Consider the following 24,989-nt stretch of genomic DNA (forward strand, 5'->3'; position numbering starts at 1 on the left):
TCAAGTCATATGGGAAATCACTAATTCTGTGATTTGATAGAGTCTGACTTATAATCTTGAAAAAGTATCAAGACCATCCGATCACCTCTTTGATTTCAGCAATTTACACAACCCTAATTCCCTCAAAATTAAATTCCTTCTCAACAGGTCTTCTCTATTTTTGAATGCGATATTTAAAACAAAACTTTTTTTTCTGAAAATTTTTCTCAGCAAATAGTTTGTTGCTAAAAAAAAATCTTTGTTCAAAATTTTTCTTGTGGCTTCAAAATTTTTGTGAATATTTGCAAGTTATTATTGAATATTATGAGTGAAAGGGAAAACAGAAGAGTGTATCATTCATCATACACCCTTACCATCGGTCTGTTTAATTGCATTCTTTTTTTTTTTTTTTGAGATGGAGTCTTGCTCTGTTGCCCAGGCTGGAGTGCAGTGGGGCGAGCTCAGCTCACTGCAAGCTCTGCCTCCCGGGTTCACACCATTCTCCTGCCTCAGCCTCCTGAGTAGCTGGGACTACAGGTGCCTGCCACCACGCCTGACTAATTTTTTTGTACTTTTAGTAGAGACAGGGTTTCACGGTGTTAACCAGGGTGGTCTAGATCTGCTGACCTCATGATCTGCCCGTCTTGGCCTCCCAAAGTGCTGGGATTACAGGTGTGAGCCACTACGCCCCGCCTTAATTGCATTCTTATTTCCACTAGCCTCGCTTTTCTCTGACTTTAACAAGAACATTTTGTTCACATTCAAGTTTCAGAGATTATCAAGAATGCATTCTAAACTAGTGCCATGTACTGCCTGAAATAAAATTCTGGCAAATGTATTTTTAGACCATAGGCAGACTTTTTTTGTACAACTAATCTACTTTTAGGTAAAATACAGAGGACATTTTATGCTTTGTTTGTTAATCCCACTTCCTTCGAAAGTGCTTGGGTGACATTATTTTGTAAGATCTCCTTTAATAATGTTTCCTGGATCCTCTAAGCTGGTGATAAGTCAAGATGACTCAGTGAGATGCAACCAAGGCCCACAGAGGCTTAAGTTTCCAATGGAACTTGGTTAAGCAATGACAACTCCATTGTTAGCTAATCCATATGAAAACTGTAAGATTTAACGACTCCAGTTAATTCGCATAATGCTGCATATATCTGGATCTTCTTTTGAAACACCGGCAAGCTATGAAAGATTGGAAGATTTAATCAGAGCTACAGCTTTGAACAGAATCTTAATTCGAATTTTCATGGATGAGAACAAAATGGCATGAGTTAGTAGTAATTGTACCCTTTTTTCTGACTTGCTTTGTTTACTAGGTTGCTCCAGCCTCTCGAAAATCATTGAACATGGTCCAGATTTCCTATTGGATGGAGTTTGTGCCATGTTATTTCCAACGTATCTGCAAAGGCCTAAAGAATATCACCCATTTTCTCTAACTCTCAAAATATATTTCAAGATTCTCAATGCAGAGCTACACTCCTAAGTTCCCCAAAGCTTCATCACAGGTATTTTTTCACTCTTTTGAGTAACTTACTGACCACTCTGAATTACGGGGATAGGAAGTGTAATGAAAAACATAGCTTTCTCCTGTCCCTGGACTCATCCATATTATCCTCCGATGTAATTCTCATCACACTCTGGTCTATTATAATCTATCATTCCACCTCAAGCATCTTCAAATGGTTTAAGAAGAAAAATCTCCATCTGCCTAAAACTAACTCTGGCAAGTATACTGTATTAGTCCATTCTCACACGGCTATAAAGAACTGCCCAAGACTGGGTAATTCCTAAAGGAAAGAGCTTAAGTTGACTCACAATTCAGCATGGCTGGGTAGGCCTCAGGAAACTTGCAATCATGACAGAGGTGAAGGGGAAACAAGACACCTTCTTCCCAAGGCAGAAGGGGGGAAAATGAATGCAGGAGGAGTTACCAAACACTATAAAACCATAAGATCTCGTGAGAATTAACTCACTATCGTGAGAACAGCATGGAGGAAACCACTGCCATGATTCAATTACTTCCACTTGGTCTCTCCCTTGACGCATGGGAGATTATGGGGATTATGAGGATTACAATTCAAGATGAGATTTGGGTGGGGATACAGCCAAACTGTATCATATACTTTTCTGTATTTTAATAGAATACACAATAAATTGTTACAACATTGGTGTAGCCTTAAATCATTTTGTTCTGCCTTTCTTTTTACTTTTTATGTTATATTTCTTCTTTATCTCAAATTACAAATTAGCTATTTTATCCAAATTGTCTTACTTTGTATTTTTCATTCTTTTTCTTTTTTTATATGAGAGCTTCATTCACATAAAATTTACCTACCACACATTTCATTCACTTAAAATACACAATTCAGTAGTTTTTAGTAAATTCAGTCTTGTGCAACCATTACTTACAATTAGTTTTGGAAATTTTCATTTCCCCCCAAGAAAGTCATGCCCATGAAGCAGTCACTCCCCATTTATCCTTTCACCCTAGCCCCGGTAAGCCATGAATCTACCTTCTGTTTTTATGGATTTGTTTATTCTAGACATTTCATATACATGGAGTCATACAATATGTGGCCTTTTGTGTCTGTCTTGGCTGACTTAGCATAATGTTTTCAAGGTTCATTTATGCTGTAGCTTATACCAGTATTTCATTTTTATAGTTGAATGATATTCTACTCTATTGTTTGGTCACATGGTGATTTTACACTTCCTTTTTGAGAAACTACCGAGCTGTTGTCCACAGCAGTTGCACCATTCTACATTCTCAGCTATTGTGTATGAGTGTTCAACTCCTCCACATCCTTGATAACATTTACTATTGGCTGTAATCTGTGTTTTTTATTACAGTCAACCTCATAGATGTAAAGTGGTATTTCACTGTAATTTTGATTTGTCAATGGCTAATGATTTGACCAGCTTTTCACGTGTTTATTGGTCATTCATATTTTTCATTCAGATCATTTGTCCATTTTTATTGGACAATTTTTCTTTTCATTTTGAGTTGTAATGGTGCTTTACATATACTAGATACAAGTCCTTTATTATATATATAACTTGCAAGGTTTTTTTTTTGTTTTTTTTTTTTTGAAACAGAGTCTTGCTCTGTCACCCAGGCTGGAGTGCAGTGGCGCGATCTCGGCTCACTGCAAGCTCCACCTCCTGGGTTCACGCCATTCTCCTGACTCAGCCTCCCGAGTAGCTGGGACTACAGGCGCCCGCCACCACGCCTGGCTAATTTTCTTGTATTTTTAGTAGATACAGGGTTTTTAGCCAGGATGGTCTCAATCTCCTGGCCTTGTGATCTGCCTGCCTCGGCCTCCCAAATTGCTGGGATTACAGGCATGAGCCACAGCGCCCAGCCAAAAATTTTTTAATTGACTCAATAATTGTACATATTTAGGGTATATGCAGTTGTATTTTAATACATATTATGTGTAATAATCAAATCAAAGTAATTACCATATCCATCATCTGAAACATTTATCCTTTTTTGTGTTGGGAACATTCAAAATCCTCCCTTAAGGATATTTGAAAATATAGAGTAAGTTATCATTAGCTGTAGTCACCATACAGTGCTATAGAATACAAGAAATTATTATTCCTATCTAGCTGTAATTTTGTATTATTTAACTGACATCTCTTTATCCACATCTCCTCCTGTCTATACCAGCCCCTCTACACTGTTGGTGGGAATACAAATCAGTATATCCATTATGGAGAATAGAATGGAAGTTCCTTAAAAAAACTAAAGCTAGAACTACTCTATAATCCATAAATCCTGTTTTACTTTTTCTACTACATGTAATTATTTTATTTCAACACCTTTAAGTCACCTGAGTCATATTATCACACTTAAGAAACACTGTGTCAATCCCAGATCTACCTCTATGCATTAGGGTATTAAGCATGCACGATGACTAAGGTGGCGATGGTTCAGCGATTGATGCACTGGCCCTAGGCCTGAGGTGCTAGCTACAGGTCAGGCAACTGGCAGTCACAGGGATGTCCGTATCACGGCTTTTCTGGTACCACCAAAAGTTGTGAAGTGGTGGTCCAGTCCTGCTAAATTGAAAGAGGAGAATGAAGATTCAAGAAAACCACCCGCACTGTGGATCACAGGGCTACCGTGAAGAGTTTTTTTCCCAAGACCACAGGTTATGCTTTTGTACGCTTTTGTTATAATGTACGGGAAGGCTTCTGGCTCCTTCCCGTTGGATGCTGTACAACAGCTCCATGACATTCTCTCTCCTCCTCGAGTCTCTGCCTCCGCTTCTCCTCCAGGGCACCCTTCCTCTGCTCCTCCTTTAGCCTCTGCTCCTCCAACCTCTTCTGCTCTTCCAGGTATTTCGTAGTGCTGCCTGGCCTGCTCTTCTCTTTCTCACTATGCTATTTTCCTTGCAATTAGCTGTTTCTCCCATTCCTCACATTGCTCCTGGTCCAGAAAAGGAGATCAACGTATTGAAGAGATATCTGCACTCCCCCGTTTATTGCAGCACTATTCACAATAACCAAGATATGGAATCAACCTAAGCATCTATCAACAGATGAATGAATAGGCTTGGTATATATACACAATGGAATATTATTCAGCAATGAAAAGTAACAAAATCCTGTTTTTCATTGTAACATGGAGGAGCCTAGAGGATATTATGTTAAGTGATATAAGCCAGGCCCAGCAAGATAAATATTACATGTTTTTATTTGTAAGTAGAAGCTAAAAAAGTTGATCTCATAGAATATATAGTGTCTTTGTCAATGTTTAAGAGCAATGAACATTTTAGAAAAATATCTAAAAGCAATATATATGTTTCAAACAATAGTGGGGATGATAAAAATAAATTACCAATCAAAATGACTTAGTTTTAAAAAATTGAATATTTAAGAATAGACTATTACAGTAAAAGATTATTTTTAAGAAAGTATGAATTGTTCAAATAAATTGTTTTAAATAATGTTACTATTGTGACAAAAAGCTATGCCAAAAATAATTACAAACTAAATGACTCCTTTGTGAAACATGACATTGTATTAATCCTTGGCTTGTAAATATAATGGTTGGATATTCTGGGTATCAGATTCACACAACGGAATAATTTCTAAATAAATTGCTAGAAGGAATAAATTATTTTAACAGGGTCTATAATTTTAAATTAAATGTGTGAAAATCAATTCATTTTATATTGTAGCAAAAAATTTAAAAATGAAAAGAAAAAATCATTTTATATAAAACTACAAAAAATACCACAGAATAAATCTCACAGGAGGTATATTAGCTCTCTACACTAATAACTACAAATCTACTTTAGATAAATTAAGATATAAATATATTTAGAAATATGATGTAATGCTAATAAATGAAACATATTATACTGTAAAGATATAAATTCTTCCTAAATAGATCTATAGATAAAATATAATATCTTTTTTTTTTTAAGATGGAGTCTTGCTCTGCTGCCCAGGTTGGAGTGCAGTGGCACAATCTCAGCTCACTGCAACCTCAGCCTCCCAGGTTCAAGTGATTCTCCTGCCTCAGCCTCCCAAGTAGCTGGGACTACAGGCACCTGCCACCATGCCCAGCTAATTTTTGTGTTTTTACTAGAGACGGGGTCTCACCATGTTGGCCATGCTGATCTCGAACTCCTGGCCTCAAGTGATCCGCCCACCTCGGCCTCCCAAAGTGCTGGGATTACAGGTGTGAGCCACTGCACCCAATAAAATATAATTTCAATCAATATTCCTATTTTTTTTTCCTGGAGCTTAACAAGCTAATTTAAGAATTTGTATGAAAATTGAAGGAAGTAGAAAATTCAACACAATCCTTATGAGAACAAACAGAGCTGGAGAATGTATATCACTAGGTATCAAGAGTTTTTTTAAAGTTAGCAATAAGACAGTATAGTGTCCGTGTAAGTGTAGAGATATAGGACATAGCACCTAGAGAACAGAAAAAGACACATACCTATACAACTCCCAAATGTACACAAAGACCTAAGTTAAAAAGGATTACAGATCTATATAAGAAAGGAAAAATACTAAAGCTTTTACAAGAAAATTTAAGTGCATGTTGCAGAAAATATAAAACATAAAAGAATAACCATAAAATTTGGAGAAATTAAACTCAGTTTAAATAGGGATTTCTATGAAATAAATACATCATTAAAAGAGTAAAATTCCCAGGAGAAGATATTTGCAAGCCATACATACTCATACTTAGGTTATACAAAGCATGGCTACTAAACAATGCAGAAAGGGCAAACAAATATAATATGCAAACAAATAAAGCAGACACTTCAGCAATAAGGTTTTCTGAATGACCAATATGTATATAAAAGGATACTTGACATATTAGATCCACCCCCAGAATGGCTAAGATTTAAATAATTGACAAGACCTAGGGTTGTCAAAAATGTAGAGCAACTGGAACTTTCACGATTCCCTGGTTGGAGTTGAATTGGTAAAACCGGTTGGAAAAACCTTTTCATTGTCTACTAAGTCTAAGCATTTGTACAGAAACTAACAACTACTGAACATACATCATTCCTAAAATATATAAGTAATTTGTAATATATTAATATAATAAAATCTGCCAAGCAAGAAAACAGCAAACCACTGACACATGCAATAACTTGGATGAATCCCATATTTACAATGTTGAGTGAAAAAAAATGAGATATGAAGTACTATATACTGTATTATTACATATATATGAATTTCAAAATTAGGAAAAAATAACATATGATGGTAGAAAATATAAAAGTGGTCATTTTAGGTAATCGTTACCCAGAATGAAGGCATGAGGGTGCCTGATGGGGTCCTAGAAATATAATGTCTTTGTTTGGATGTAAACATACATTAAAATCATGAAGATGTAGACTTAAGATTTGTGCACTATGTTATATGTAAGTTTTACTTGAAAGAAAAATAAATGTTAGCAAATGAATTTTTTAAATGATAAGGCAGAATTTAAGATAAAGTCAGTTCTGAAAAGTTTTGACTCAATCTATTGGTCTTCTTATTTTATCAGTATTTCCTTGCATTGCTAAAACAAATTATAGAACATTTCTAATATTTCTGAAAAAAGTGCGGTGCACGTAAATAAATATACACATATGTGTGCACACAAATGCATGCACTCATATGCATATATATTAATTCAGCAAATTTTGACTGAGTTTCCACTTCATTGTCAGCACTATGCTAGCAAGGCATACTTAAAATCATATTCCAGATCAGATCCCAGTGTCCACTCAAGAATGTAAGACAATTAGAGAAGAGAGAAAGCAATTCCACTACCATCAGGATCTACAAGCTTCCTGGGGGACTTTGGGGCTGATCATCAGGCCTTTAGTAGGAAAAAAATATTCTCCTCCATGAGATCGCTCTCAGACGTCGCAAAACTCGCTGTAGGGTAAGAAAGAGCCAAAAGATCCACATTTATGAACAACTATAAATATAACACCGGGGGTATCCTTCAAATCTCACTGATTACCGTGCAACATCACCAAATTATCCATGGCATCATAAGATTGCCATACCAAGCAGCAGCTAACGACAGGCTTGATATCTGCTGGAAGATCATGAGGGAGACAGCTAGAGATTAAGTGACAATATTATACATGATTTCAGTACTAAATTTTATTTTTATTGTCATCCTGGGCTTTATCTCTTATATCTGTGTATCATTGAGAAATTCTGCTTAGACACACAAACTAAGATTATTGTTTCTCTTCTCTTTTTAATTCATTCCTAAAACCAAGGACCCCAGGCAATTTGCTGTGACATTTTCTGATGATTATTTCTGGAAAGTTATATAGAATAGTGTAAACAACTCACCCTTAACCTACATTACTCAGTTTCCAATGTAAATTGACTATAATAGATAATGAATGTTTTAGCTATTTATGTTTGTAAATGTATTGTTAATCCACTTCAGTGAAATGGCATTTTTTCTAATCCTATGAATGAACACCTGAGAGGAATCTAGTGAAAATGTTCTCTTGGTGAAAATAAACTGTGGTTTCTTTGTAACACACACTGTTGCTGGCAATTCATGTATGCAGTGCTCATTTCCAGATCTGAAAATTAAAACAAAACAATAGTTTTGCTTTCTTCCAAAGTGTACTCCATGGATTCAAAAGATCTCGAGAAAGCTTAGTTAAATTTCTCTTTATTTTCTTTCTCCGTAAGACAAAGGACAATGATTTAAACTTAAAAAAACAAGTTGTTTGCTTTCACTGAAACATAAGGATATCCTAAGAACATTTTATTCTCTTTGTTTTTCTGATATAGTACATTGCACAGAAGTCAAACAAGATTAAGACTACAAAACGTTTTACGTGTCTGAAAACTTTCTTTCAAAATAGTTAATTTCTACCTATGAAAGATTTGATATTCAGCAAGCAAAAAGTAAGTTAATTGTGACTGGTTATTTTTGATTACTGGCAAGAATTGTTAGGAGTGAATCACAAATCTTCACGTCCCCAGATAAAAATGCATTTATGTACACAGTTGTATAGATGTACACAATAATATTCTATCTTTTGTAGCCTTCCTTAAAGAATAAGGAATAAAAGGAAAAAAAAACAAGATTTCAAGGGAAAATATTTCATTCCCTATGTTATCAATGAGAAAACTGTAAGCCTAAGCAAATTAGTCCTGATTTCCATATAAGTGCTTTTTATAAAAGATTATAGATTTGTGTATCTATATATCTGTGTCTCTGTGTATTTAATAATACAATTAGCTTCACATTAAGCATAGTCCTTGGGAATATTAACCTTCATTTTATCTACTCATTTAATAAGCTGGGTCTATAAGTAGTATTTTTGATGAATAATAAGCAATAGCATTCAGGAAAGAAAAATTAAATTTTCTTTAACTTATTAGTGAAAGACACTAACAGTATCAAGAGTAGGTTGCTGGAAATTCATCTACGTGGCATTATTGGCTGATCAAAGTAAACAGAAACGAGGGCAGTGAAAATATCATTTTCCCAAACACGCAGTTGGTTAAAGTTTTTATGGGGTCATAAAATAATTGAGCAAATTACAATCCTTACACCTCAATTGAGCTTACAGACACAATGAAAATGAGCAGCACAATGTGGTGTTACCTGGGTATTTTGCTGGCCATTTTTGGTAGTTTTTAGTATGCTTTAACTTGAAAGTTTGGTTTCTCTCCAACATGGTAAGCAGGGGAAACAGCAGGAGATAAGATTGGAACGTAATTAACATCTAATTTTTCTCTGAGTACCTTCTATTCGGCATTCTTTGCCAGATAAATGAAAATAGCCCAGAGGAAATGAATGTATGATAAATAGAGACAAGGACTTCCCCCGGAGACAGCATGTCTTGGTCTTTCAAGATCATTAAACTGAGCATCCAAGTTATAAACAAATGCAGAGTACCTTGGCTAGGATACTGGATTTCCGTACAGAAATCTAGAGTTAAATCAACATTTTGGTTGGAGTTGTTAGCTGAGAATTGACTGAACACAAATGTAAAAGTCTAAGTGTTATGTTAAGAAACCATAAGTTGAATGACGACAACTCCTAACTGGAAAGGAATTCCCAGGCTGCTGCATTCCCATAGCCAAGAACAACTAAACGCTGATGCAAACTGGGTTGACTCCCAGAAAACATCGTCCTCCTAATATATATCTCAGGTTGAACATTAAGGACAATGGACAAGAAAAATTCCCTTAAATGCAGAATTAAGAATTATGGATAACAAAGGAATTTGGAGATTTCACCAGAAAGCAGAAGTTAAATAGATGTATTGGTCAAGAAAGCAAAGTAAAACCAAAAATACTCATACTCGTTCCATAGGAATCTTCATTCTTTTCTTCCATTAGGGATAGCTTCTAAACCCATGACACATGCTGTATGACAGGGGTTGAAATATTTAGTCTATGGGCAAAACATGGCCTGTCTCCTCTGTTTGTAAATAAAGTTTTATTGGAACAGAATTACATCCATTCATTCATTTATTTTGTATGGCTATTTTTATGCTTTCACTCGCAATAAGTGAGTGAATGGATATAGCGGTATTCCACTAACTCTACAATGGCGGAGTTATTTTTGTAGTGGCAGAGATGGCATAGTCCACAAGCCTGAAAATATTAACTACTGAGTCCTTTATAGAAAAAAAAGCATTCTGAACTCTGCTATAGATCCGTAAATTTTATATATTATTTTTCTTCTATTTTCTGAATGGAAGTTTCTGAATCATTCTATCAGCAATTGCTGCAAAAACAATCCACATCAAATTTAGTGGCTTAATAATGATCTACTATTATTGTTCATTATTTTCCATTTCATTTGTTTTCTTCTATTACCAGAACTCACTCATGCATATACAGTCAAATGTGGGTTGGACAGCTGGCTCTTTTTCTCTAAAAGGTTAAGAATTAGCAATATTTCTGCAAAGGACTAAATAGTAAATATCTTTGACTTTGTATGTCATGTATGGGTTTCTATTGCATTCTTCTTTATTTTTTAACAACACTTTACAAATGTAAACTTAAATTGCCAGTCCCTGTCCTAGGATGTACTCCTTCAAATATTTGGTGGGGGGACGGGGTGATCATCTGACTGTAGACAGTTCTGGCATGTTGACAGATTGACAGGTAGGTCAACTGAATTCTCTTCTCTGTGATGTCTCCTCTCCCATAAGGTCATCTGGGCTTTTCAAGTCGCAGTTACAAGATAGATCAGAGATGTGCCTACTTTCTTGAGGCTCTGGGTTAGCATACGAAATGTCCAAAAGCCTGCAGTTTCCTTTTGGTCAAAGCAAGTTACATGGGCAGTACATTTTTGAGAGCTGAAGAAATAGACTCCAACTTTTGATAAAAGTAATTGCAAAAATTAGCTATAGCGAGAGTTTTTTTTTTTTAAGTCAACTATTTTTGCAACTTGTCAGAGTTTTCCTGTTCTCTTTTCTCTATGTTGGTTATCTAGTGGATACCTGTATCAAGATGTAATGAGAAAGACTTGAGCATAAACCATAGTTCCTGAAATTGGAGCTAGATACACTAGGAAGATGAAGTTTTCTCACATTCCAGATGAGTGAGTGCATTATCTACAGGTATAAGCTTTATTAATGAGAAAAAGGGAATGAGTGGATGTTTAGCATGTACTGTAGTAGACTCTACACACTGAACCTGTTAATATTTGACACTGAAGTTTAAACCCCACTCTCCTTCATTCCTTATCTTCAACACCAGCAGAGATTTCTTCAGCTATCCATCATTCTCTATGAAGCCGTGCACTTACAGGAAGGCTGAACTTTACTCAATCCATGGAAATTAGATACTGGCTGGTCCAAGCCATTTAAGGTACTTACACTGTTCCAGGTCATGATTTGTTAAGGTCAAGGCATATGGGACAATGCTGGTCAGTGAGACAGGTCTGCTGGTGTTTATAAAAGTGACTTTCCAACTGATAAAATTAGGAAGGGAGACAGAAAGAGGGCGTCAGATAATCTCTTATCTATTTAAATAGGATGCCTGAACCACTGTAGCCATTTAGCCATGGGGTCAACTCAAGAAAACTTATACTGAGAACACTGCCAACAAAGCAGAGAATAACATAGCTGAAAGATTAAAAATAATCTGAGTATTGTTATCACTGAGCTAAGACAATCAGTCAGTTCTGACCTCTACTATTCTGCCAGGATATAATAATGCATTCTCTGATTCCTTAAGTAATTTTGTTGGCTTTCTAATACTTGCAGTCAAAAGCACTAACTCAAAGCAAAAATGCAGCAACAGCAACTCTCGGACTAGATGTAAAGAGACTCTCATCTCTGAATACCAGTACCTAAAACACGAGGAGGTGCATTAAAAAGGGGTGGGATGTGGGATTACATCCCTTCCTGAGTTAACATTTGGGTAATGTGGATGAAGAGATACCAAGATGATATTAGAAATAATTCTAATTAATAATAACAATTCATACCTAAGTATACGGCAGTCAATACTACACACACACACACACACACACACATATATACATATATTTCTGTTAAAGAGTTTTCACGGAAGGGAAAAGGAAATAGGAGAGTCATGCATAAATATGCTGCATGAAAGGCCAGAGAGATGCACTTTCAAAGAAAGTGCATCCTCCTTATCCTGACACACAAACTGCATGCAGGATTTCAGGAATAAGGAAGCTATTACAATTGAGACAAAAGTTTGGTCAATGTCAGACGATTCAAAAATACAACTTGATAATGTATTCCAAAATGAGTAAGGGATCCTTAAATTGTCACTACGCAAGGTCAAGTTTAAAGCGAGGCTAAGATTCACATGAAAATCAAGCATGCCGTTGTGGTAACACAGGAGAAATGCAAAATTTGGGCATCAAGAAGAGACTTGAAGTGATTTCAGAAAATAGATCACTTAACGGGAATAGCCCTTAAAAGTATGCTTGCTGTGTGTACAGGTAAACATCACCATTTCCCAGGCTAAATAACCAACCTTTTAAAGACTAATACACAATGCAGGCATAGCACCAATGTATCTGAAAGCCTTGTTGGTGTATTGTCACTCTGAAAACTATGAAAATAGTGGCATGGAAAAAAATCTCCTTTATCTCAAACCCATCATATTATGTAGTTTTCAATATTTTTGGCAATTTGTATACTATGTAATTTTACTGGAATTTATACGTTGTCCAGTTTTCACACTAAACTGTAATTTGGATAAGAGTAGGAAATCTATTTTCCATATAAGGAAAGGGAAGTATCAGGTTTCTAAAGAGGCTCATTACAAGTGCGTGAATTTCCCCATTATTTCCTAGGGAAGAAGGGAAATTACAACTTAATATCGCATTTATTCATTAAAAATTTAAATGATAGGAAAATAACAGAGTATTGAGTAATATTCCATCTGTTTTTTTTTTATTTTGGAATAAACCAAATGTTACAAAACTTCATTCATTAATGTATTATCAAAACACTAATGAAAAGGAGAAAGGGCATTATTTAATTCCAAAAATCCAGTGGCATATGACAAATTCAGCCTAACATAAAGATGAAAAATGTAGGAAGCATGGAGCTCCAGGAAAAAGGAGCAATGCCTAAAATCAATAAGTACTTGCCACATTCTAAGGAGGATATTGTATTGATTTTTCACACTTTAGTCTGTTTTCATTCAGAAACTTGCTCTTGGGTATGTATCTGTAGACTTTTATTAATATATAGATGTTACATAACATACAACTGTCCATCTATCCGAATAAGTAATTTGAAACTGATGAGCAGATATACATCAAACTTTTATTATATGTTAATAATGGATAGTTTCAGAGAATTCCTAAGAATTCGTAATACTATGATTAATTTCCTTAACAGTAGATTATACACACATACCCACACAAACACACATACACCTTAAGATTACTTCTAGAATTTTAAAACACGATAAAGTTTGTTTTGAAGAAAATCTTGGTATCAGCATGGAACTTTATAAAATATTTTGGTAAACGATTACTGAATACATTATTTGCTTTACTGACAATTTGTTTACAATCAATAGAGTATTTGGAAAATTAAATGTATCTATTTCCATGGTTAAGGAAAAAATTAATAGATTTATATGAACCATTTAGCCATGTCAAAAATATTTTTTCCTGAATAATTTGGTTTAGAAGTCAATTCTGCATAAAGTTGAAAGAATAGTTACTAACGACTCCTTTGTGGCACTGTGGATGAATATTATGTAATTATTCAAAGCATCAATCTAGACTTCAATAGCTATCTAACATTCAAAATAATATGTATTTCAAAAATTTTATAAGCCATATATTATACTATAACAATTTGGAAAACAAATTAATGTAATGTTCAACAGGCAACAGGTGATTAGAAAAAAAAGGAAAAAAAACAAATTAATGTAATGCCTTAAACTAACTTTTACTAAAATCCTATAACCCCAAGTAACACCACTATTTAAGTCAAGGCTTTTATAGATGTTTCCTAGACATGCACATATATATTTAAATTCATATTTTAATCATAAAATCAATTTATCTCTGTATCAAAAAATTTAAATTGCGTAAACTGAGAAAAGTATACTTCTATCTTTCCCCTATCATCTTATTTAGATAAACTTCTATAAGCTGGAAAACAGAATGTTAATTATTCTACATCACGTCTCCTTTTTCAGGAATATTTTATTATTCGCATTATACTTAACCTATAACATCCATTAAATTAATCTTCAAGATTACAAATACGTGACCTTTTAAAATTTACAACTCCCCGCCAGGCATGGTGGCTCAGCCAGTAATCCCAGAACTTTGGGAGGCAGAGACAGATGGATCACTTGTGATCAGGAGTTCCAGACCAGCTTGGCCAATGTGGCAAAACCCCGTCTCTACTAGAAGTACAAAAATTAGCCAGGTGTGGTGATGGGCACCTGTAATCCTAGCTACTCGGGAGGCTGAGGTGGGAGGATCCCTTGAACCTCTGAGGCAGATGTTGCGGTGAGCCCAGATCCAGCATCTATACTCCAGCCTGGGTGACAGAGTGAGACTCCATTTCAAATAAAATAAAATAAAATTTATGATTCCCAGTTATTGAACAATTTATTTTGACTAACCTCTCAGATAGCTAAAGTCTTCAAGTAATATTTTGTTACTCTTGTTATCTCAGTACAGTACATCTGGACCCAGTGAATATTAGAACAATTAACCTGTGTACACTTCCTTGCTTAAGATTTTTAAATTTACATTTCAGTATTTTCCCTTATTCCAATTCATAGATAACTTTTACAAAATTCTTATTATCTTCGTACTATAATTTTGTTTTCAAAAAGCCACGTGTACACTTTTCCCACTCATTTGCCTGGTGTTCTGCAACTCTCTTCAGCTTGTATAACAAAGGAAATCAGTCTTTCCTTTTATTTTTGTCAGTTGTTTTGTTACCCCCTACTGTGTATTGTTTTTCTGTAATAGGAATTATTAGTTGCATGGTTCTAGTACAGTCATGTGTGGTTGTGGAGGAAAAGTTAAATATTAAATCTGAACTCAATTGAACATGGACACAAACAATGATCACCAAGTCCCAGAACAGGTTGTGTGAGCCCCTTGAGGCGTTCATCCAGCTCTGTTTCGGAGAAATCTCTATTTCAATCTATTCCTATATGTTAGTTATTGAAAAACAATAGACAATCACAAAAACAAGTTGACCTATTTGTGTTCCTTGAGCCGAGTAGCGAAGGGCCCTCGTGACTGGGCCTCATGCCCAACAACTTGTTACAAAAAGAGCCAGCATCCCAGACTGTGCCGAAGCTCCACGAGACCTCTCCTCGTCTGTGCATGAAAGAGGAGCCGGACGCAGAGTGTCCAGCCTCCTCTGGAGCCCAGGCTGTTGCTTCCCTGTTTGGTGGTAAATCCTCCTTAGTTTGGTGAGTGTATACACACACACACACACACACACACACACACACACACATACATATATATATATAGTTCTCTTTCTTATATATATTTATATTTCTTATATATATTTATATTTCTTACATATATATATTCTTTTCTCTTACATATATTTCTCTTTTTTCTTCTCCCCTTCCCATTGCAATTTGCTTATTCTATCAATTTGCTTATTATATCAATTTTCTTATTATTACATCATTTGCTTATTATATCTGCATCACCATTTACATGGGATAAAAGTTGTTTACTCTTAAAAGTATTGTGTGTGTGTCTTTTCTTCCCCCCTCATGCGTTTCCCGCACAGAACAGTGGTGTTTAGCTGTATTAAGTAACATGAGTTCATGCTGACATCTTCAAATATAATCCTTTACTTTCTTCTTCTGCTTGTCTGTAACCTCCCACTATAAAAATAAATCTTGACTCCTACCTTCTGACATTCGTTTACTTTATTTTTAAAATTTAAGCATGAATGTGCATGGAATCAGAATTAACACATCTTCCTTCAGGAAACAACTTTACCTACTGGAGACATTGCTATTTACAATCTCCTTTCTTTCAGTCTTATGAACGCCATCATTTTCCAAGTTATTTAGGTCAACAACTTTGCCCCCCACCTCTTTCAAGGGGGGCATTTCATATACTGTAATAAAGTTAGATGGTTTTTACAGTTTGCATGTCATCCTGTGATTCTCCATCCTCTTAAATGTTTTTTTGTTTTGTTTATTTGTTTGGTGGTGGAGGACATTTATTCATTATGGTAACAATCTGCTGAAATTCATTTTGAACGTGCTTTTACAAATGTTTTTTTTTTTACATACCTTAAGAGTCATTCTTTGTGCTGTAAAATTTTATGAAACCTTATCATTTGGGAAATAATAAAAATGAATATAATCTCTTAACTCCTCCTAATTATTGCCACATTAGAAATATATACTATAAATTGGTGCAAAAGTAATTGCGGTTTTGCCATTACTTTTAATTACTTTTAATGGCAAAATTGCAATTACTTTTGCACCAACCTATAAAATCATACCTATTATTTGCCTCAATGTGTCTATTATGAGATACAGTTATATATTTCATATAAATCAGTGTACCTGAATATACTGTAAAAATTAAGTTTTAAAAAGTTTTTTTTTTTTTTTTTTTGAGATGGAGTCTCACCCTGTCTCCCAGGCTGGAGTGCAGTGGCCTGATCTCCGCTCAGTAGCTGGGACTACAGGCGCCCACCACCACACCCGGCTAATTTTTTGTATTTGTAGAAGGACAGGGTTTCACCATGTTAGCCAGGATGGTCTCGATCTCCTGACCTCATGATCTGCCCACCTTGGCCCCCCAAAGTGCTGGGATTACAGGCGTGAGCCACTGCGCCCGGCCTAAAGAAGTTGTTTGAAGTAATATAAAATGTTTGCTCATGAGAAACATGCTAAAAAAAAATCCTTGATTTACTTTTTGTTTTCTCTTGGGTATGAAAAATAAAAGCTCTCTTCTAAAAATTGAGTCAGGTATAGTGTATGATTTGCCATATTCTATGTGAATAAAGAATTCATAACTGATCTGGCATCAGCTAGGCACATCCTGGTGATTAGTAATGTCTCAAGAGAAAAAAATCACAGTGGAATAAAATTATTGTTTAAGTATAACACAGATAAAATAATTAGCTAAGTATTATATTGATTAAGGTTAATCTGGTAAACTTGTAAATAAAAGTGATTATTTTGTACTGCCTTATCTGTTCAAATAATGTATCAGATGCAAAACTGATCGTGGCATTCACATGCAGAGTTATTGGCATTATGTCATAGAGTAACACATAGAGTAAACACTGCCTTAAAAGATGAATCACAAACCATTTTACTGCCGTGTTTATTGATTATCCTTCAGATTATAAAGAGCTTGTAAGGTTAAAAAGCATTTAAAGATTTATTAGCAATATTGATCTACATTTTTGCAGTGTTGAAAGCAAACATAAATCCAGTTCCAACAAAAGATACAGTAAACATTACTGTTCCAATACCAGAATTTAGCTATTTAAGGAAAGTTTTCACAATGTATTAAGATGTATGATTTGTTTACTTGTTAAATGTATAGATTAATTCTTATTTGATAATCAGAGTTCTCATGCCTTTGATGTTTAATATCTTATCAATTTAGCTAAAAATACACACATCTCAATTGTACATCTAGTGGCGCTACAGGAATTAAAGACACTCACCGAAATATAAAGGTGTGAAGTGGGAAATCAGGGGTCTCACAGCCTTCCGAGCTGAGAGCCCGAACAGAGATTTACCCACATATTTATTAACAGCAAACCAGTCATTAGCATTGTTTCTATAGATATTAAATTAACTAAAAGTATCCCTTAAGGGAAATAAAGGGATGGGCCGAATTAAATGAATAGGTTGGGCTAGTTAACTGCAGGGGCAACATGCCCTTAAGGCATAAATCGTTCATGCTATTGTTTGTAGCTTAAGAATGCCTTTAAAGGGTTTTCTGCCCTGGGTGGGCCAGGTGTTCCTTGCCCTCATTCCCGTAAACCCACAACCTTCCAGCTTGGGCTTTACAGCCATCATGAACATGTCACAGTGCTGCAGAGATTTGGTTTATGGCCAGTTTTGGGGCCAGTTTATGGCCAGATTTTCAGGGGCTTGCTCCCAACATACATACATATATATATGTATGTATATATGTATGTTGGGACATGTCTGTGCATTTAAAAGAAATTTTCTGTTTAAAAACACATAATTTTACATGCTGCTAGAGTGGTATAGATTTTTAACATGGAATTTTAAATACATCTTTCTTATTTCCTAGCTTATATTTTCTACATGATCTTTAAATGAGACCACAATTATCAATTTGAATTAGTAAGATGAGCAAAGAGATATGAAATAGTTGAAAAATTTTCCTTTTTTTTTTGTTTAGGGATATAATTTTCAAAATATAATTTTTTCATAAACTGAAACATACATCAGTTTTCTGCAGGATGATTTTAAATGTCATCTTCTAACGCAAATATTTAAAATAGAATTTAACAAAGTGAATGCACTTTGCCAAACTCATAGGCTAATTTAAGAAGAAAATGATTAAGCAAACAAATAATTTGTGAACATTTGTACATTGTATACACTCTTGAGCGCAGGTGAGCACATCCTATGGGAAACATGTGTCTCCATTATTTTCTAAACTTATTATGCAAAAGAAGCCTGTACGTGTGTTTGTGTTTTTCGTACTACTCAATTAATATCTTGCAATTTTAAACATTTGTCCATTTTTTCCACATACTCAATATAGTATTTTCCTCTTGGCTGTGCATTATTTCCCATCTCTGATAATAAAAAAAAAATTTTTAAAGATCAAATATACACACATCTAGTGTATATATTTTTTAATTCCTAGAATTTAGTATATTAGACATGGGATGTGATTATCTAATTTAAGGATGTCAGAAGCTTGATTGGAATTTATCAAATGTACTCAATTCATGTATTTACCTATGCTTGAAATCTAAAGGCCCTCTTATTTTTGAGACTACATTTTAAAAACAAATAGTAATCATAAAATGAAAACCCCAAAAGGAATAAAATGCATGTAAGAGTAAATTTGAACAAGAATACATATTTGTATAAAATATTTAAAAACACCATTCTAAAATAATGTGTTAACTTTGAATCTCAAATAACAGATTGATAAAATCAGATGTGGCTACTGGCAATATTTCTTTATCTCATGTCCTTATTTTACATAGTAAATGGCACAACCTCATATGTGAGAGATACTTTGGAAGAATTACCTCCTTGAGGCAGCACTGTTAAGGGGCTTCACTTCGAAGAAGAATAAAGTGTAATGGGTTATTGTCCTGAGTTAGACATACACTGATAAAAGTATTGGTTCCTATTAACAGCACGAGCCTAAGAAATCTAAAAATATTTGAGGCATAATTGTCATGCCTTTAAAATGTGAACACCAATGCTATCTATAACAACTACCAAAAGGACTTAAATGGATTAAACAGGATTTTAAGTAAATGTTTATTAATTGGAATATACATAAACACAAATACACATTATAGAATATATTTATAATTCATAGAGAAAAACATACAGAGAAGGGTTATAGAAATATAGATAATTCTATTTTATATAATGTTAATACATTAGTTGTCTATCATATATGTACACATAGCATATAGAACATGGAAAAATAGGCTACATAAAATTTAAAATGCATTTATAAACATGCATATATAATACAAAATAAATACATGTACACACACAAATCTCAAGTTACTCATAATAACAAAATTTAGAGAATTTTGTGATGACTAAATAATTTCACACATAAGTAAAATTGGTATTTTTTCTTATTATGACCATAGGTCTACATTATCCTGGTTTTAGTGAATAAAATAGTTTATATTAGTATGGGTTATATTGGAGGTGACATTAAAAAGAGAGGCTACAAAAGATACAATAGTTGAAAGAATGTGAGGCGGTAGACTGTGATATATATCTGTGCAGAATGTCATAATTTGGTAATTCCTTTTTTAATTTTAAAGTCTTGTGATCTAAAATATGCAATTTGTTAAATTTATACATATTAGGATTTTCCTATCTACTATATCAAAATTTTCCATTTCCTAAGATGTTCTGGATTTTTACTGTTTAAATATTTAATATGGAATATATTGTGATTCCTCTTTTATATTTTTTAAAGGTTTATCCTTGTACAATTATCATCTTATATTTTGATTTTGTCACTTAGTACATTGTTATTCAGTATGCTTGTTAATATAGAGTTTTAACCATTTTAATGGTAACAAAATACATTTTGAAGTACCCTAATTCATTAAAACCCATTCATATCATTGGATTTTTAGAGCAATACCAGTTTCTTGTTTGGCTCTTATCAATAAAGTTTTAGTGAATATCTTTTGGCATGTGACATTTATTTCAGTTAATTTATAGCAGTAAGTGAAATCGCCAGCAGTTATATTCCTATGTAATATTTGTAGGCAACTTTATTATTTTTGACAATAATTCATTATTTTTCTATGCCAGTTAGTAAGGAGAAATAGAGTGCTTACAATAATCCTATTTCAATTTTCATTAAGATTTCAAATAACTGGGTTCTAACTTCTAGTTATCATGAGCCATCTGTGAAGTTATAGATTTGTAGTACTGAGACATAAGAAGTACTAGAGAGGACCTCTAGTTCTGTACCTTCATTCAATCACCCAGCAATGCAAAATAATAAAGAATGATTAAAGATTAATTCCAGATGATCTATTAAATAATAGCAGAGCTGTGAGTAGAAATTGTTTTATGACTTCTAATATTCTTCTTTTTTTCCTGTTAGGCACTTGAATCCTTTCCTTTGATTTATGTCACATACACAATAACACAAGATGTGTTAAAATTGACATAATTTTATCAAGAAGAAAAAATCCCAACTTTTAAAATCAATGAAATCATCAGACTGATTTAGAAAATCTGACTCTAAAATTTAAAACATTGCAAATAACTTCATATCATTTTCTTTTGTCAGCTTGCGAAGTTGTGTATTTAACAACCTTCCTTCACTGTTTCTCTAATGATCCAAACTTTAGAATGTACTCGAATAGAAGTAATTTTATAGGGATTAAATTATTTCATTTGTTCAAGTATGTGGACGGCATTTGCTTTTAACTTTAAATGCAGAGTCAACTTTTGTCTATGGTAATATTATTAAAAGTGTTGCGGGACTCTAGCAAAATTGAATAAACTGTAGCATCACTATATACTTTTGATATTGTGGTGTCTGTACCATTCATTACTGACAAAATTGTGTATAAATACTCAAACACACATGCATATGTATTCTAAGGGTAAATTATTTTTTTACTACAATACATTATTTAAAGTAAATATTTGTAAAAAATTAAAGTGATTTTAGAAATTGCAAACTTTTAAGTTTATTTTGCTATTATAAACATTTTAATTCTCTCACTTCTATAAACATCATGTTTTTATTTTTATGTTCAGAAGAATGTTAGAAAAGCATCACCCTCTTATTATTTTCCTAAAACATCCAGTGTCATTACTAAAAATTTAGTATAGTGTATTGATTAATGACATTAATACTGTTGAAATAACATGAGAAAATATTTTCTAATCCTTTTTTTCCTAGCATGATTCCAGTCAAAGGGTGATTTTCTGTTATCATTGCCACTTTCTGAATTCTCACTAGGAAACTTCAAAAAAGTCCACATTCATTATTAAATTGCTATTTTTCTTTTTTTCATAAAAAATAGTTCAATGTTATTTTCCCTTAATACACCAATACCCAAAGGTAGTGCCATTTGAAAGCCAGAATTTTTATTTGATCTCAAAGCTGTTTCAATTTTTGTGAGATTAGATATGCAGTCGAAAAACACACAATCACAAGCAAACAAACATTCAACACATAATTTTATATAGTAAAGAGTAAGCTTAAATAATTTTTGCTTATGGAAAAAAGAAAAGTTTACAGAAGTAATAAATAGTGTGAAAATGTGAAATACAAGTCTATTACTCCATAAAATATTTTAACACTGCATTTACGTGCAAGATCTGAAGGTGCTGCACCCACAACTCCCACCTGCCTTCCATCCCCTGTCAGTTCACCCAAATGTTGGCTCCAAGTAACTTAACACATCTGAGGTTTAGATATTTTTCTATCATCTGGAATTGAGATATTTGTATCTATTTTTGGGTGTATTTTGCATTCTGTATGTGTGTGTATGTACGTACACATTCATATGCATGTAAACACACTTATGTATTATATATTATATATATAATATATTATATATATAATATATTATATATATATTTAATATATATTTAATTCAATAATACATATCATATAATTTAATTCAGATATATTATTATATAACATATACCATATATTATTTAATTCATATAGTTAACATATGTATTATATATTATTATATATATTATATAACATATTATTTAATTCAATAACTTATACTTTGCTCATACATAAACACTGGTTCCCCACTTTACCCTGTTATTTATAATAGGATTCATCTGTGTAATCTTTTAAGTTTTCCTTTTTTTGTTTGTTTCTTTGTTTTTGGTGAAGAAAGGTAGGCAGAGTTGGTTCAGTAACACTTGTCAAGAAATAATTCATTCAGTTTCACAAAGCTGCCTCCCAGTGACTTATATTGTGCCTAGCACTAGTTTGTATCACATCATGTACACCATTTGTAGTTTTCTTCATATTATTCCCTGAACACCAATCCAGTACATATTGCTATAACATTATTGGAGACAGAATTTCATGACAATAAACTCTCTAATTTAATAGATTTATGTTTACACCTTAGCTATTCCACTTATGAGGTGGAAACCTTGAACTTTTTTTTTAAGTTATCAAATCCCCATTTTTTTCATTTGTGAAGTGAGAATAATACCTACTTCACAGACATGTTTCAGGATAATAATTAATTAACTGATGTCTATGAAATACATAACAGTGTCTTTAAATATTAACCATTTAATACATGTGAGCTACTGATATGGATTGCTATTGGTGTGTGCATATTCAATTGCTGAAATTGTTATGAATACAATATTAATATGTATCCTAACTTTAAAACATACAATGTTAAACAGAAAGAAGGAACACATAAAATATATACAGATGTTGGAGTCCCTCATTTTTTTTTTTCTTTTTGAGACGGAGTCTCACTCTGTGGCCAGGCTGGAGTGCAGTGGAGCAATCTTGGCTCACTGCAACCTCTGCGGAGTCCCTCATTTTTATAGTAATATATAGAAGACATGTTTTAGATATAACTCTTGTTCTACATGTAACAAATTGTGCTAGATATGTATCAAGTAAAAAATAAAGTAGGTAGAATCATGACCAAAAACTATTGCTCTCCTATCTCTGGACAAAAGACAAACGGAAAATAGACATTGTTTGTCACATTAGCTCTTTTAGGGCATGTGTACTCATCAAGCTTTTTTGTTTTGCTTCTGTTTGGAATATATAGTCCTCATATTATTTTTATTAAATAGGCCAGCCCCAGTGGTTTCAATAAAAAACAAACATCTCTACTAGGTAATTTATGGTTGCTCTCATTTCATGTTCCATAAGAAAAGCTGTATAAGGACAAAAACACAGTCATACAAATGCCAAGGGTAGTTGTTTCACACATTTGCAGTACCTTATCTACTTATTTATTTTAAGTATAACAGGGTCTCGCTCTGTTGCCAGTCTGGAGTGCAGTGGCACGATCTTGGCTCACTGCAACCTCTGCCTCCCGGGTTCAGGCGATTCCCCTGCCTCAAACTCCCGAGTAGCAAGTAGCTGGCACTACAGGTGCACACCACCATGCCTGTCTATCTACTTATTGTTATGGCTTTAAATAAAAAACTCCATATTTCTATTAAACACGGGAATGTCCTAACCATGAATAAATTATGTTCATAATCTACATTCACATAACTAATACTTGAAATATAGAAAAATGAAAAAAACATTCCAAGTTATCTAAATTCAACTGCAAAAGGAACAAATAAAATATTTCCAATTTTAATGTAGTATATACCCAACAGAAAAATGAAATATTACTTAAGCACAATCATAACACAATCAGCTGAAAGAATTATAAATGAAAAGAGACATCCAGCTAGTCAGAAATCAGTATGTAAAGAAAAGAAACACCAACATTTTCAGATCATTTAAAAGATACTATACTGTATAAGATTACTACTTTTTTAAACTCTGAAAATAGTCCCTCCAACTGACGTTTTTTATATCCTGTAAAAGGTCAGATAAATGTCATTTCATGTTTCAGAACTAAGTTCAGACTACTCGTATCAAAAGATGATTTCATTACTTCCCATGTATGCAGTGCTCACACTCCTTTGCTCCTTCGAAACATGCTTTACCCTTTAGGTCCTTCCTATCAAACAGACTTCCAGCTCTTCTTCTCTACACAGATTTGTTAAACTCTTTTTTTCTTAGCTTTTACAGCTTTTCGACTGTGATTTTCCTTAAGTTATTTTAATGTTTTCTTCTCTAATCCCTTCTCCCACACTTCTTTTCACTCTTTCTCTTTAAACATAGTTACATCTAAAAGATACAGCTGTATTTGGTATTCATAACTCTCTAGCAATTTCCTTGTAGTAAATCCTACAGATTATCTGCTTTAGAACAAGGAAGGGAGATTTCAGCACTTGTAGATTGTCTAGCCTTCACCCAGATCTACCTGATCCAAAAGCCTGATGCTGTAGCACAGATTCTAACATGCGCTCAGTGATTCTTATGTATCCCATAGATTGAAAATTACTGCTATATATACTCACCAACTTGTTAAAAACATTTAATTATGTAATATGTTGAATTGCCTCTATGAGCATATCTCTAAAATTTTATCCAGACCCTTGACCTTATTTCTAAAATCTTGTCCCAAATTTTCAAGTGCCTGTGAGGTATCATTACGTTTAACCTTGCCAATAATCCCTGGTATGGTTTGGTTCTATGTCCCCCACCCAAATCTCATGTTGAA

This window comes from Nomascus leucogenys, chromosome 4 (genome assembly GCF_006542625.1).
Source record: "Nomascus leucogenys isolate Asia chromosome 4, Asia_NLE_v1, whole genome shotgun sequence".
NCBI classification, from domain to species: Eukaryota; Metazoa; Chordata; class Mammalia; order Primates; family Hylobatidae; genus Nomascus; species Nomascus leucogenys.